General features: G+C 46.8%; 1 pseudogene; it reads left to right on the plus strand.

Annotated features, from left to right (window-relative positions):
* Nucleotides 1–221: 221 nt before the first annotated feature.
* Nucleotides 222–322, plus strand: LOC120367969 (U6 spliceosomal RNA; annotated as a pseudogene).
* Nucleotides 323–8,013: the final 7,691 nt, after the last annotated feature.

An 8,013-nucleotide genomic window follows, 5' to 3' on the forward strand; every position in this document is an offset into this window, starting at 1 on the left:
CCCCGTCTCTACTAAAAATACAAAAAATTAGCTGGGCATGGTGGCGTGTGCCTGTAATCCCAGCTACTCAGGAGGCTGAGGCAGGAGAATTGCCTGAACCCGGGAGGCGGAGGTTGCGGTGAGCCGAGATTGCGCCATTGCACTCCAGCCTGGGTAACAAGAGTGAAACTCCGTCTCAAAAAAAAAAAAAATATATATATATATATATATATGCTGACTTCTGGCTTCAGCAGCATATATGCCAAAAATTGGAACAATACAGAGATTAGCATGGCCCCTGAACAAGGAAGACTGGCAAATTCACAAAGCGTTTCATATGTGTATATATATCAGGCACCTACTATGTATTACACATGCCTATAAGCAAAGGGGAGGCAGGAGTGAGCAAGGCAGATACTGTTTTTCTGAGATGGAATCTTGCTCTGTTGCCCAGGCTGGAGTACAGTGGTGCAATCTCAGCTCACTGCAACCTCTACCTCCCAGGTTCAGCCTCCTGAGTAGCTGGGATTACAGGCATGTGCTACCACATCCGGCTAATTTTTGTATTCTTTTTTCTTCTTTTCTTTTTTTTTTTGAGACGGAGTTTTGCTCTTGTTACCCAGGCTGGAGTGCAGTGGTGCGATCTCAGCTCACTGCAACCTCTGCCTCCTGGGTTCAGGCAATTCTCCTGCCTCAGCCTCCTGAGTAGCTGGGATTACAGGCATGCGCCACTATGCCCAGCTAATTTTTTGTATTTTTAGTAGAGACGGGGTTTCACCATGTTGACCAGGATGGTCTCGATCTCTTGGCCTTGTGATCCACCCGCCTCGGCCTCCCAAAGTGCTGGGATTACAGGCGTGAGCCACCATGCCCGGCCAATTTTTGTATTCTTAGTAAAGATGGGGTTTCACCACGTTGGTCAGGCTGGTCTCGAACTCCTGAACTCAGGTGATTTGCCTGCCTTGGCCTCCCAAAGTGCTGGGATTACAGGTGTGAGCCACTGCGCCCAACTCCAGATATTGACATTCTGATGGGAAAGAAGGACAATAAACAGACACACAATCGGTATCAGGAAGGGATAGAGTTCTCAAGAAAAAGCAAGCAAGGTAAGGAGGAGCATAGGGATTTAAAAATATGTCTGCAAATTCCTTGACACTCCTTCCTTCAGAGGATGAAGCCTGGTTTCCTTATCCTTGAGCACAGGCTGGTCTGTGTGCCCACATCTGGTGAATAGAATACAGCTGAGTGATGCCATGTGGCTTCTAGGGTCTGTTTTTGCCCAGCTCTCTTTCTGTCTCTTGGGGATGCTTGGCCTTGGGATCCAGCCACCATGTTGAGAGGAAGCTCAAGCCACAAGGAAGCCACATTGGAGGTTCTGAGTGACACCCTCAGCTGCACTTGGGTGACAAAGAACACGTGATCTCTGTCCTCAGCCTCTGACTCTTACGGCTGTAGTCCCAATCATTGTGGACAGAGAAAGCTGTTTCCTTGATGCCCGTTCTGAATTCCTGGTCCACAGCAGCCAGGTGAAATGGTAAATCATGATTATTGTTTTACGTCATTCATCTTGGGGATAATCCCTTACACAGTAAGAGATAATTAATAAAGGGGAGAGAGCTGGGCCCCGTGGCTCACATCCATAATCCCAGCATTTTGTGAGGGTGAGGTGGATGAATCTCTTGAGGTCAGGAGTTCGAGAACAGCCTGGCCAACATGGTGAAACCCTGTCTCTACTAAAAATACAAAAAAAGAGCTGGGCATGATGGCAGGTGCCTGTAGTCCCAGCTACTTGGGAGGATGAGTCAGGCAAATTGCTTGAGCCCGAGAGGCGGAGGCTGCAGTGAGCCAATCCGGCACCACTCTACTCCAGTGTGGGTAACAGAGCAAAACTGTCTCAAAATCAAGAAATAAATAAATAGACAGCAAAGGGGAGAGTGAGGTGGAAGGTGGTAGGGGAGTGAGTGCTGATGAAACAGGGTGTTCAGGGCAGACCTTTCTGATGAGGGGACGTCTGAGCAGAGACCTGGATGAAGTTGGGGAGCAAGTGACGTGGGTACAGGGGAGAAGCTTTCGAGGAGAAGGGCAAAGGCGCAGGTGCAGGAATGCGCTTGTGGTTCAGTACGGGGGCCAGTATGGCTGGAGCAACGTGGAAGAGAAACAGTGGCAGGAAATAAGATCAAAAGAAGGGGCGAGGCGAAATTGCAGGCTGTGTAGACCTTTGCAGGGAACTGAGCAGAGCATGCCACAATAGGATCTGAGCTGAAGTTTAAGGCTACTCTGGCTGCTGTACAGAAAAATCACGGTTAGTGGAAACATGGAAGGAGGGGAAGCCAGCCGGGAGGCTATGATGGTTGTCCCGGTGAGACAGGGACAGTGGCCAGCACTAGTGCGGTAGAGAAAGTGGGATGTGGTCAAAATATGAATATATTCAAGGTAATGCTGACGGGACTCACTTTTTGATAGAAGCAGGGCATCAGAGCAGCAGAGGCTGGCAGAGCGGATGAGCTCTAGGCGGGACTCAGTGTGCGAACCATAGACCGGCAGCGTCAGCAGCACCTGCGTCACGTGTGAGAAATGAAGACTCTCGGGCGCTGCCTCTACCTGCTGAGGGCTAGCAAGACTCTCAGGTGGCCCCCATGCACATCAAACTTTGAGAAACGCTATTCTAGATTGGTCTCAAGTCTGGCTGCAGATTTGAAACACCTGGCAATCTGGCAAGCTTTTTAAGACCCACAATGCTAGGTCTGGAGGTGGAGGGGCTGTGTTTATTGGTATTCTTTTTTTTTTTTTTTTTTTTTTTGAGACAGAGTCTTGCTCTGTTGCCCAGGCTGGAGTGCAGTGGCATGATCTCAGCTTACTGCAAACTCCACCTCCTGGGGTCAAACAATTCTCCTTCCTCAGCCTCCTGACTAGCTGGGACTACAGGTGCCCACCACCATGCTTGGCTAATTTTTGTATTTTCAGTAGAGAGGGTGTTTCACCATGTTGGCCAGGCTGGTCTTGAACTCCTGACCTCAAGTGATCTGCCCCCCTTAGCCTCCCAAAATGCCGAGACTGCAAGCGTAAGACTTAGGATACATTTTAATGGCAGAACCAATAGAATTTGTGGAAAGGCTGGATGGGGAAATCCAAGGATTAGACAAGGTTCACCTGAGAAGCTAAAGAAACAGGAATACCGTCCAGGTGTGGTGGCTCACGCCTGTAATTCCAGTACTTTGGGAGGCCGAGGCGGCAGATCATGAGGTCAGGAGATTGAGACTATCTTGGCTAACATGGTGAAATCCCGTCTCTACTAAAAATACAAAAAATTATCCAGGTGTGGTGGCGCATGTCTGTAGTCCCAGCTACTCTGGCGGCCAAGACAGGAAAATTTCTTCAATCCAGATTCTGTCTCCAAACAAAATAAAAAACAAAATAAAAATTTATATATATATATATATATATATCCCAAGTCTGACTGCTTCTTATCACTTCCATAGCTAATATCTTTATCTATCCAAGGCCATCATTTCTTTCTTTTTTTGAGATGGAGTTTCGGTCTTGTTGCCCAGGCTGGAGTGCAATGGCGCGATCTCGGCTCACTGCAGCTCCCACCTCCTGGGTTCAAGCGATTCTCGTGTTTCAGCCCCCTGAGTAGCTGGGATTACAGGTGCCCACCACCATGCTTAGCTAGTTTTTATTTCTAGTAGAGATGGGGTTTCACCATGTTGGCTAGGCTGGTCTTGAACTCATGGCCTCAGGTGACCTGCCTCACCACTCTCGGCCACCCAAAGTGCTAGGATTACAGGCGTTAGCTACCATGCCTGGCTTTGACTAATTTTTAAACTAAGTTTTTTGTTTTTTGTTTTTGAGGAGGAGTTTCGCTCTTGTTACCCAGGCTGGAGTGCAATGGCACGATCTCGGCTCACCGCAACCTCCGCCTCCTGGGTTCAGGCAATTCTCCTGCCTCAGCCTCCTGAGTAGCTGGGATTACAGGCACATGCCACCATGCCCAGCTAATTTTTTGTATTTTTAGTAGAGACGGGGTTTCACCATGTTGACCAGGATGGTCTCGATCTCTCGACCTCGTGATCCACCCGCCTCGGCCTCCCAAAGTGCTGGGATTACAGGCTTGAGCCACCGCGCCCGGCTGTTGTTTTTTTTTTTAAAGAGATGAAGTCCTGCGGCTGGGCAAGGTGGTTCATGACTGTAATCCCAGCACTTTGAGAGGCCGAGGCAGGCGGAGGTCAGGAGTTAGAGAACACCTGGATAACATGGTGAGACCCCCATCTCTACTAAAAATACAAAAATTAGCCAGATATGGTGGCACATGCCTGTAGTCCCAGCTACTCGAGAGGCTGAGACAGCAGGATTCCTTGAACTTGGGAGGCAGACGTTGCAGTGAGCTGAGATCATGCCACTGCACTCCAGCCTGGGTGACAGAGTGAGACTCAAAACAAACAAACAAACAAAAAAGAGATGAGGTCCTGCTGTGTTGCCCAGGCTGGTCTCAAATTCCTAGCCACAAATGATTCTCCTGCCTCAGCCTCCTGAGGCTAGGAGTATAGTTATGAGCCAGAATGCTTGGCTCCCACCCTCATTTATGTTAAACATTTTTGGATTGAGTTTTCCTTTCTTTTGGTGTACAGATTGGTTTTTGTTGTTTTGTTTTGTTTAAGTCAGGGTCTTACTTTGTCACCCAGGCTGGAGTGCAGTGGTGTGATCTCGGCTCATTGCAACCTCTGCATCCCAGATTCAGGTGATTCTCCTGCCTCAGCCTCCCGAGTAGCTGGGATTACAGGCTTGCACCACCATGTACGATCTCAGCTCACTGCAACCTCTGCCTACCGGGTTCAATAATTTTTGTATTTTTTGATAGAGATGGGGTTTCACCGTGTTGGCAGAGCTGATCTCAAACTCCTGGCCTCAAGTGGTCTGCCCACCTCAGCCTCCGAAAGTGCTGACATTGATTATAGGTGTGAGCCACTGTGCCCAGCTGATGTGTTTCAACTCCTCTGTCAGTTCATGTTACTATCTGAAGACAGACCAGTTCACCAGTTCCAGCACTCTGGAGAGCTACCGTGGGACACCATTTTTATAACCACATCATTTTTCCCCCACAAGGGAGAATGTACAGGGAAGCACAAGTGAACTCAGGTGTGAGGATTGAAGACTTACGGGCAAAGAGACCCAGCAGGTCAAGATGGAGACATTTTTCCAAACTCAATCTAGGACTGAATTAAGATAGCAAATACATCTCATCTGTTGTGCCCACTTCACCCAATTGCCTCGCAGGCTAGGTTGTGAAGGACTCTAAGACATATCAAGGCTCAACTGAAGAGTGCAGTGGTTGATTAGTGATGTCTCTTGTGGATACAGGCTAGTGAGAGGGGCTGCTTGTGCTGGGGAGTGCTGTTAGCATTAGGGCTGGGTTGTCTACCAAGAGGGCGGGGAAGGACCGAGAGGATGGGAGCGAGAATATCTATACTGAAATCAGGCACCCATATGTATTGTTTTTGTCTTTGTTTTGAGATGGAGTTTCCCTGTTGGCGCCCAGGCTGCAGGGAAATGGTGCAATCTCAGCTCACTGCAACCTCTGCCTCCCAGGTTCAAATAATTCTCCTGCCTCAGCCTCCCAAATTGCTGAGCTTACAGGCACCCACCACCACGCCCAGTTATTTTTTGTATTTTTAGTAGAGACAGGTTTTCGCCATGTTGGCCGGACTGGTCTCTGTAACTCCTGACCTTAGAGAATCCTTCTGCCTCGGCCTCCCAAAGTGCTGTGATTACAGGTGTGAGCCACCGCACCCGGCCCTGTATATATTAGATAGTAGATCTGAGATACTCCAACTTTGAAATGTTTATACTTGTCCATCTTTAGTGGTACTCAGTAACAAGAATCACGACTTCCTTATAAATGCATAAAATCTCAGGGAGACAGAATTACAGAGATTAGGTCTAAGTATGTATAGTAGTGCTTAAAAATCCCCCATTAATTACAAGCTATCCCAGATGGCTTCGAACACAATATTGAAAGGCAGTAACTTGATCATCAAAGAGAAAACTAGGAAGCAACTGTGGGAGATCAGTTTGTCCAGATAAGAGAAGTCTACAAAGAGGCAGCAGGAGGGATTTGAACTGTTTTGTATTCCAATTGTAGTGGTGGTTAAGCAACTCTCTCTCTCTCTCTCTTTTTTTTTTTTTTTTTGAGTCTTGCTCTGTCGCCCAAGTTGGAGTGCAGTGGCACGATCTCAGCTCACTGCAACCTCTGCCTCCTGGGTTCAAAAAATTCTCCTGCCTCTGGCTCCCCAGTAGCTGCGATTACAGGGGTGTGCTACCACACCCAGCTAATTTTTGTATTTTTAGTAGAGACTGTGTTTCACAGTGTTGGCCAGGATGGTCTCAATCTCCTGACCTCGTGATCCGCCTGCCTCAGCCTCCCAAAGTGCTGGGATTACAGGTGTGAGAGCCACCGCGCCCAGCTGCAACTCTCAAAGTATGTTAAAACTCATAGAATGTACATACGTATATAAAGTCAATAATTACAAAATCTAAAATCTATTTAGCCATGAAGTAGGATGGTATAGAACTTGGTTTGCCAAAATTTGGCACACAAAGAGCTGCTTGTACACAAGATGATATAAGACGAAACACAGATGAACATTTGCATAGTTATGTATTTGCATTAATTCATTAATTAGAAGAATGTCTAGTTTATCAAGCCTATAATTTAAAAAAGACATACAAGGTTAGGCTAAGTAGAAATTTAAGTTGCTTTAAAGGAAAATATAGAGTAAATAATTGTACAGATTTTATGCATAGAGACAAGATTTTTTATCAAGGTATGGGAATAAAGTTATTTGTCCGAAAGCCCTACCCTGGCCGGGTATGGTGGCTCATGCTTGGAATCCTAGAATTTGTGGGGGTGGTGCTGAGACAGGAGGATTGCTTGACCCCTGGAATTTGAAGCCAGCCCTGGCAACATAGTGAAACCTCCCAGCCCTGGCAACATAGTGAAACCCTGTTTCTACAAAAAAGTAGAAAAATTAGTCAGGCATGGTGGCACGCACCTTTGGTCCCCGATACTCCAGAGGCTGTGGTGGAAGGATGGCTTCAGCCTGGGAATTTGAGGCTGCAGTGAGCTACAGCTGTGCTACTGCACTCCAGCTTGTGTGATGGAATGAGACCCCATCTCAAAAAAAAAAAAAAAAAAAAGTCCTACTGTTACAGAGTTTACAATCTAGCAAGTACAGAAAAGCATCTAGGGATATTAAAAGAAAAGATTATATAATAATTTTAAAAATCCATTACTAATGCGTAATACTGTGAATGTATTTAATGCTACTAAACGGTATACTTTAAAATGGCTGAAATGCTAAAATTTAAGTTATATATATTTTAATACGATAAAAAACCATTTTCCAAACATATTAAAAGTGGTGCTGGCCGGGCATGGTGGCTTGTGCCTATAATCCCAGCACTTAGGAAGGCCAAGGAGGGCAGATCATTTGAGGTTGGGAGTTTGAGACCAGCCTGACCATCACAAAGAAACCCAGTCTCTACTAAAAATACAAAATTAGCTGGGTGTGGTGGCAGGAACCTGTAATCATCCCAGCTACCCAGGAGGCTGAGGCGGGAGAATCACTTGAACCCAGGAGGCAGAGGTTTTGGTGAGCTGCGATTGTGCCCTTGCACTCCATCCTAGGCAACAAGAGCAAAACTTTGTCTCAAAAAAAAAAAAAAAAAAAAAAAAAAAGAAAGATGCCATGGCCGGGCATGGTGGCTCACACCTGTAATCCCAGCACTTTGGGAGGCTGAGGCAGGCGGATCACCTGAGGCTGGGAGTTCAAGACCAGCCTAACCAACATGGAGAAACCTTTACTAAAAATAAAAAATTAGCTGGGCGTGGTGGCACTTGCCTGTAATCCCAGCTACTTGGGAGCTGAGGCAGGAGAATTGCTTGAACCCGGGAGGCAGAGGTTTCGGTGTACTGAGATCGTGCCATTGCACTCCAGCCTGGGTAATAAGAGCGAAACTGTCTAAAAAAAAAAAAAA

Source organism: Saimiri boliviensis, chromosome 9 (genome assembly GCF_048565385.1).
Source record: "Saimiri boliviensis isolate mSaiBol1 chromosome 9, mSaiBol1.pri, whole genome shotgun sequence".
Taxonomy (NCBI): domain Eukaryota; kingdom Metazoa; phylum Chordata; class Mammalia; order Primates; family Cebidae; genus Saimiri; species Saimiri boliviensis.